General features: G+C 47.3%; 1 long non-coding RNA gene across 1 annotated transcript in view; it reads right to left on the minus strand.

The window, feature by feature from the left end:
* Positions 1–5269: 5269 nt before the first annotated feature.
* LOC116223129 overlaps positions 5270–7500 on the minus strand; it is an 18128-nt gene continuing 15897 nt past the window's right edge. Inside the window, exon 2 of the long non-coding RNA XR_004164924.1 lies at positions 5270–5796. This is a non-coding gene — a long non-coding RNA (uncharacterized LOC116223129). The remainder of the gene's footprint in view (positions 5797–7500) is intronic.

Below are 7500 nucleotides of genomic sequence, written 5' to 3' on the forward strand. Positions count from 1 at the left end.
ACAGCCTCTCTTCAAACCTTTAAAACCACAGCCTCTCTTCAAACCTTTAAACCCACAGCCTCTCTTCAAACCTTTAAACCCACAGCCTCTCTTCAAACCTTTAAAACCACAGCCTCTCTTCAAACCCACAGCCTCTCTTCAAACCTTTAAACCCACAGCCTCTCTTCAAACCTTTAAAAACCCACAGCCTCTCTTCAAACCCACAGCCTCTCTTCAAACCCACAGCCTCTCTTCAAACCTTTAAACCCACAGCCTCTCTTCAAAACCTTTAAAACCAACAGCCTCTCTTCAACCCACAGCCTCTCTTTCAAACCTTTAAACCCACAGCCTCTCTTCAAACCTTTAAAACCACAGCCTCTCTTCAAACCCACAGCCTCTCTTCAAACCTTTAAACCCACAGCCTCTCTTCAAACCCACAGCCTCTCTTTAAACCCACAGCCTCTCTTCAAACCTTCAAACCCACAGCCTCTCTTCAAACCCACAGCCTCTCTTCACACTCCTCACGTCTCTCACATCAGCCCCGCCCCTCTCTGTGCGCACCTGATAACCTCAGAAAAAAAAGACTCATTTTGAGCTCATTCTTCGGTTGTCACCCCCTCTGATCCCCTCATCCACTGGATCTCCATTCTTCCTTCCTGTCTTTCTGCATGTTTTTGTCTTCATATCTCAGCGGCGCAGAACAGACACAAAGGCCTAATCAGGAATATATATACGGTTCCACCGGTCTTTCTTTCGCCGCACCTAAAAAGAGTGCAAGACCTATTAAAGGAGGAGACAGAATGAACACTAGCTGTTGAAGAATAGGTGTACACAAGCAAGGAGTTCCCCATGTCACACTATCTAGTTTCCCACATGAAATAAAGTTGCTAAAACAAAAAACTATCCCTGAGGGTATTGAGTGTTCAGTTGGGATGGTGCCGGAGCTGAGCCTCATGCAGTCAGCTTTCCTCTCCTCTTCCTCTTCCTCCGCCTTTTAATTAAATGAATGGCTTCTTTAATCAATGAGGTCATTAAAAGAAATGAACTGGAACATGTCAGACCTCTTACACGATTACTCTCCTGCCCAGGCGGACCATCTCACTCCTCTCTCTCTCTCTCTCACTTCCCTCTCTCTCTCTCTCTCTCTCACTTCCCTCTCTCTCTCTCTCTCTCTCTCTCTCTCTCTCTCTCTCTCTCTCTCTCTCTCTCTCTCTCGATTCGTCTGAAGATCCAACGGTTTAATCAAGATGTACCTCCTCTGAGGCCAGAGGACTAACAGCACTCTCACTGATCCTGGGTTCTGGTTGCCGCTCCTCACCTGTATGATGAGGTCCACTCTCACACACACTCCCACACACATCCTCACACACACTCTCCCACACATCCTCACACACACTCTCACACACACTCTCACACACATCCTCACACACACTCCAACACACTCTCACACCCATCCTCACACACACTCTCACACACATCCTCACACACACTCCCACACATCCTCACACACACTCTCACACACATCCTCACACACACTCCCACACATACACTCCCACCCATCCTCACACACACTCTCCCACACATCCTCACACACACTCTCACACACATCCTCACACACTCTCACACACACTCTCACACACATCCTCACACACACTCTCACACACATCCTCACACACACTCCCACACATCCTCACACACACTCTCACACACATCCTCACACACACTCTCACACACATCCTCACACACACTCCCACACATCCTCACACACTCTCACACACATCCTCACACACACTCCCACACATACACTCCCACCCATCCTCACACACACTCTCCCACACATCCTCACACACACTCTCACACACTCTCACACACACTCTCACACACATCCTCACACACACTCTCACACACATCCTCACACACACTCCCACACATCCTCACACACACTCTCACACACATCCTCACACACACTCTCACACACATCCTCACACACACTCCCACACATCCTCACACACACTCTCACACACATCCTCACACACACACACTCTCCCAACTGCCCGCAGTGCACTGCCTGTCCAGTCACTTTGTCTCTCCAGGTAAGAAAGTTTGATGAACTTAGACACGATGAACGTAGTAGTATATGGCAGTAGACCATAATGGCCAGTTATGGGATGTGCTTGTATTTCCATTCACTGTGAACACTGCCAGATGGACTCTCATTGTTATAGCAGTCTGTTACTCAGTGACACCGGGGATGTTCATTCTCCCAGTCGTTCACAGCCACAGACCGCAGACATGCCTATCTATGGAGGATATCCAGCAATGACAGGAAGGTGCGGAGGGCCAAGGACACCCAGATGATCGGGTCAAGGATGCTGTGTTCTCATCCTCATGGGCTGTAAACATGAAAGCCCAAACTATTCCACAAGCATCATGTGTTACCGACGGTGAAATGGGTGCCTGCACACAGATGATGTAAATAAAATAATAATGCATATGGAAAATAGAATTAAATTACATCAATTGTTTTGATTAAGCAGGGATAAAAGACCTGAGAAATCAATTTCATCACAAACTTTTGTTCCCCATTTCAAAGATAATTTTGAGTCTGCACAGGTCTGATTGAATTGTGCATCCGCTTCTAAAGAGAATGTGCACATCTTAAACTTTCATTACTCCTTTTACAGATCAAGATGGTGTTATGCAGAGGCTCGCGTAATGAAATGGCTAACCCTACCGGCTCCAATTTAGCATGAGAGTCTCTTATCCGATGAATCGCATAACATTACATCTCATCATCACTGAGAAGGCGGCTACTCCTGGGGACACGAACACATTGGGCAGGCCCTGCTTGTGAGACTGGAGCACTTCACACCGTCCTTTACCACAAATTCTTCAGACTCGCACTCAGAACTTACTGTAGCTGTCTAGTTGTTTGCCTGCCTTTATCTGTACGTTAGGGCAGCGTTTCTCAAAGTGTGGGGCGCAGAGACGTGACAGGTGAGGCGCGAATGGACGCGATGAACAGGAGCTAAATGTATTTACCCCTGATCTATGGCAATGCTTTCCTTTATAGACACTAGATTTTGATTGACGTCGGCGTATTAATTGCACCGGAACAATTAAAAAAAAACTTTAGTTTAGTTTAGTTTAGTTAGGGCTGTGTTCTGTTCTCCCTACGTGTTTTACACGTCCAGTGTGTTGAGTCAGTTCAACAGTCAGCCAAACTTGATTTCACGAGCCAGGTAGCCAGCGTCTTGCTCCTTTATTGATGCCAGGGGAAAACTTATGAGTGAAACAATAATACACAAGAAACGGAAAATACTTAGAATGTATTTTAACTAAACACAGCAAGTTACTATTAGATTCATTACACCAAGAATCAGAGCAACAACAGATTACAGCACAGCTGGCTAATAAGTGCTAACGTTAGCCACCAACGGAGTTATGAATGAATGGTGTGCTTGGGGTCACTATGAATCTGGGGGGGGACATGTCCCCCCCGTCCCCAGTGCTATCTGCGCCCCTGGGCCTACCATTTTATGGGAGCGATGAGGGACAGGTGGGGCTTGAAAAGGCCCCCTTGTTCAAAGTGGGGAATAGAAAACGTTTGAGAACCACTGCGTTAGGGAGTTCAGTGGGACCATCCAGCTGCCAACGCACACATTTAACGGCTCCTCTCAGAGGATCAGTAAATCATCGTAAAAAACCGTAACCGATGACGACTCAGCAGTGCTGATTCAGCTGTTTCTCCATTATAGACCATTGGAGAAACAGATTATTATGGTCTGCCGATCAGAATGAGCCTTCTTGCAAATCCACCACGTGGTTATCCCTGCTGAATGCTTAACTTCTGTCTATATAAACCTTGTGCGATGTGTTTATGAGCGCTTCACTTTCAGCCTTGTGCTGGGAGTGAGCCCGATTGCAATTGTTGTTTGTCTAATAAATATACTTATATGCAGCTCCGGAGTCCTGAGGTAACTAGGGTGAATTTTCACCTATCACTTGTAGCTGGCTTTGAGATCCATGCTAAAGAAGGAAGGACATCAATGTAGTGCTGCTGCTCAAGCGTTGGTCATGTCGGAAGCAAGAGCAACCTAGCCAAATATTATTTTAAAAAAAATGACAAAACGTGACCGCACACAAGATTTCAAAAACTGGGTAAGTATTTTATTGATAACTGAATTACATTTCTCTTTTATACACATTTCTTTAAATGATACAGGATTTTACATTTTTCATTTTTATAGTCTTCCAACATTACAGCATCCGATGCCAATGGGGGGGGGGGGAACAAAAGCGATGAAAGAACCTAAGAAGTAGAATGAAGAAAACAAACTGATAATTCAATCAAGGATCCTGCATAACTCTCTTTGCCTTTTCTTTGTGTGACCGCTTTCATCGTAAGTGCGCACAAACAGGATGATAAAAACATGTAAAAGATGTAAAAGAATGCACACAACCCAAAACTAAATACATGTGGTTTGGTAGAGAAAGGGGGGGGGGGGGGGGGGCGGTACCAAAACAAAACGACTGCTGGAGGACAACACAGGAGAGAGGTGGACGGATGGAGGATGGAGGGAGGTCAGGGAGGGAGGTCAGTGAGGTCAGGGAGGGAGGTAAACAAGTAGGACTGGGGGGGGGGGGCAATCGTGCACTCAGGAGGTCTTCCCGAAACATGCTCATAGCACACACACACACTCACACACGCAGACACACTAAACACTCACTCACACACACACACACACAGTCTCACACGCACAGAGGGGGAGGTTGGGCCTATCCCTGCCTTCCATGTCCGTCCGCTCGTCTGGCTGTGGGCCATCCTGACCCGAATGGGGACGAAACCAAACCCCACTGACCATGTGAAGTCAAGCAGGCTCAACTAGAACACGGATACTGGGTCGTTTAAGGGTCCGATTTAGACTGCCAGCACCTTTCTCCACTTCACACATCGAGACGGCTGGAAGTGGTTATAACTGCTGCTCTATATTTGTGCCTTAAAGTCATTTAGTAGAAACGTTGCTTGGCTTGAGTTGCCAGAGCACATGACAGTGTTCTATAATGTTTATAGACCAACACGAAGTAGAGAGAAGGCAGGGACCAGTAGACAATATGGAACGGCATTATGGGTAACCTAGAGGACATGGTCCACACACTGGAGAGGAGAGGACAGTGGAGAGGGGACAAAGGGGTGTGACACGAGGGGTCAAAGGTCATCAGACCCGAGCATCATGGGAAGGGGGCAGCAGGCAAACCTCGCCCTCAGCGACCGGAGAGTCCATGTCTCATAAATAATTTTTGCCTTTGTATTTTTTTTTTTTCTCAATGTCATTTTTATATAATTTCCCCATGTAAACATACATTCATGCAACACCCGCGTTGAATAGTTCCTTATATTTGATATATTTTTTTTATATAAAAAAAAACAACAACAAGAAAACAAAAGACCAAAACACTAACTTAAAAAGAAAGGAAAAAAAGAAAGGGATGTTCCGATGACAAAGAAAAAGAGTGATAAGAAAACAGCCCTGAAACGAGAGAGAGAGGGACGTGGGACTGGGTGGAGAGGGTTCTACAGGATGCCTAATTTAACATACCTGTGTGTGTGTGTGTGTGTGTGTGTGTGTGTGTGTGTGTGTGTGTGTGTGTGCGCGCGCAGAGGACGATCGGAGTGAGATTCCATGACCCTTGATGGTAAGGGTTGAGATGTTGAAAATGGATTAATGATGATATTGATCTGGACCAATCGGAAGAGGGATCATTTGTGAGGTCATTGATTTTGCACTTCATTTCACACACACACACACACACACACTTATCCATATTGGCTTGCCACACACACACACCGCAAGCCCATGCTCACCAGGGACCCGAGCTGAAACCTAATTCATGTGAACATGTGAACGTGTGTAAACTCCATAAACCCCTCGCTAGCTTCCTCTAGCAGCCGCCCAGAGAGCCTCCGTGACCCCCCCGTCACGTCTGTTTGACCCCCCGTCACGTCTGTGAGACCCCCCGTCACGTCATACACCAAGTCAGTTGGTGCCGTCGACCCGACCCGGCCCGGCAAGGTCAGCTGTGAGAACGTCAGTCCTGGCCAACATGCCTGCACACAAACACATGCACACACACACACACACAGACACACACACACACACACACACGCACAGACACACACACATGCTCAAAGCCGTGCCCTGGAGGGTGTGCTGACCCATAGGGAGTTGGGTGATTTGATTGTGCTTCCCGTTGCCCATGGATACCAGTCACCTGGCCTACCCTGCTCTCCACAGACAGGTAGACGGAGGGAGAGAGGGACGGACAGACAGACAGACAGACAGACAGACAGACAGACAGACCGTCTCACCTCTCTCCCGCTAACAGCAGACAGGGCCCAGACACATTTAGAAACATAGACCCACCCCAGACGCACACACGCACACAGACACACACGGAACGGAACACACACAGACGCACACACACACACACACACACACAGACGCACACACACACACACACACACACACACGGAACACAGATATGGCTTCAAGCTTCTGCAGAGACCGCCGGCCCACCGAGTGAGCGGCGTGGAGAACGTAAACAAGGGGAACGCGTCCTAACGACTACAATCACATTGTGCTTCCCCAACCTCTAATTCATAAGGGTTAGAAGTAGTGCATGCAAGCAGTCCGCTTTGCCTCGGAATCCGAAGGGTGTGTGTGTGTGTGTGCGTGATGGCATGCGTGAATGGTGTGTGTGTGTGTGTGTGTGTGATGGCATGCGTGAATGGTGTGTGTGTGTGTGTGTGTGTGTGTGTGTGTGTGTGTGTGTGTGTGTGTGTGTAAATCATGTGGCGGAGGACTAGTCCAGCCATTGGATGTGTATTTTGGGGGATTTAGTGCCCTTCTGAAGGAGAGGGCTCAGGGCTATATAAAGCTTTCAAATGTCACATTAAATAAACGCCGACTCAGCCCTATCAGAGTGGGTTTTGGCCAGAGGATGCGATACATTACTGTTCAGCTCCTCCAACATATGTAATGGGGGGGCTTGCTTGAGCCACGGTATGTAAACAACCTCACTCAATTTGATAAGGATATGCTCGAGATACGACACTTACATCAGGGCTATTTGACAGGGTTCAAGAAATTGTTTCCTTTATGTGACATTTGTGACAAATGTGACATTTTTAATGCGTGTCTTGTTCCTCTAACATCGGCCGGCTCAACAAACACATCACTCACGCACGCACGTACATACATACACTTACATACCTACACACACACACACACACACAGACTAAAAAGATGCAACAATCTCGCTCTACAGCATGCCTGGATGTGTGCGAGTAAACCCACTAAAACTACGATCTAAGTATATAATACACCTTTCCCCCTTTTCCCATCACCATTTCACTTCTGAACGAGTCTCCCTCGATCCTCCCACAACAAATTCTTGGCATTTGATGAAGATTCCTCGCATGAGAGCAGGGGAGTATTTGTGATCGCCATCGGTGTTGAC

Source organism: Clupea harengus, chromosome 13 (assembly GCF_900700415.2).
Source record: "Clupea harengus chromosome 13, Ch_v2.0.2, whole genome shotgun sequence".
NCBI lineage: Eukaryota > Metazoa > Chordata > Actinopteri > Clupeiformes > Clupeidae > Clupea > Clupea harengus.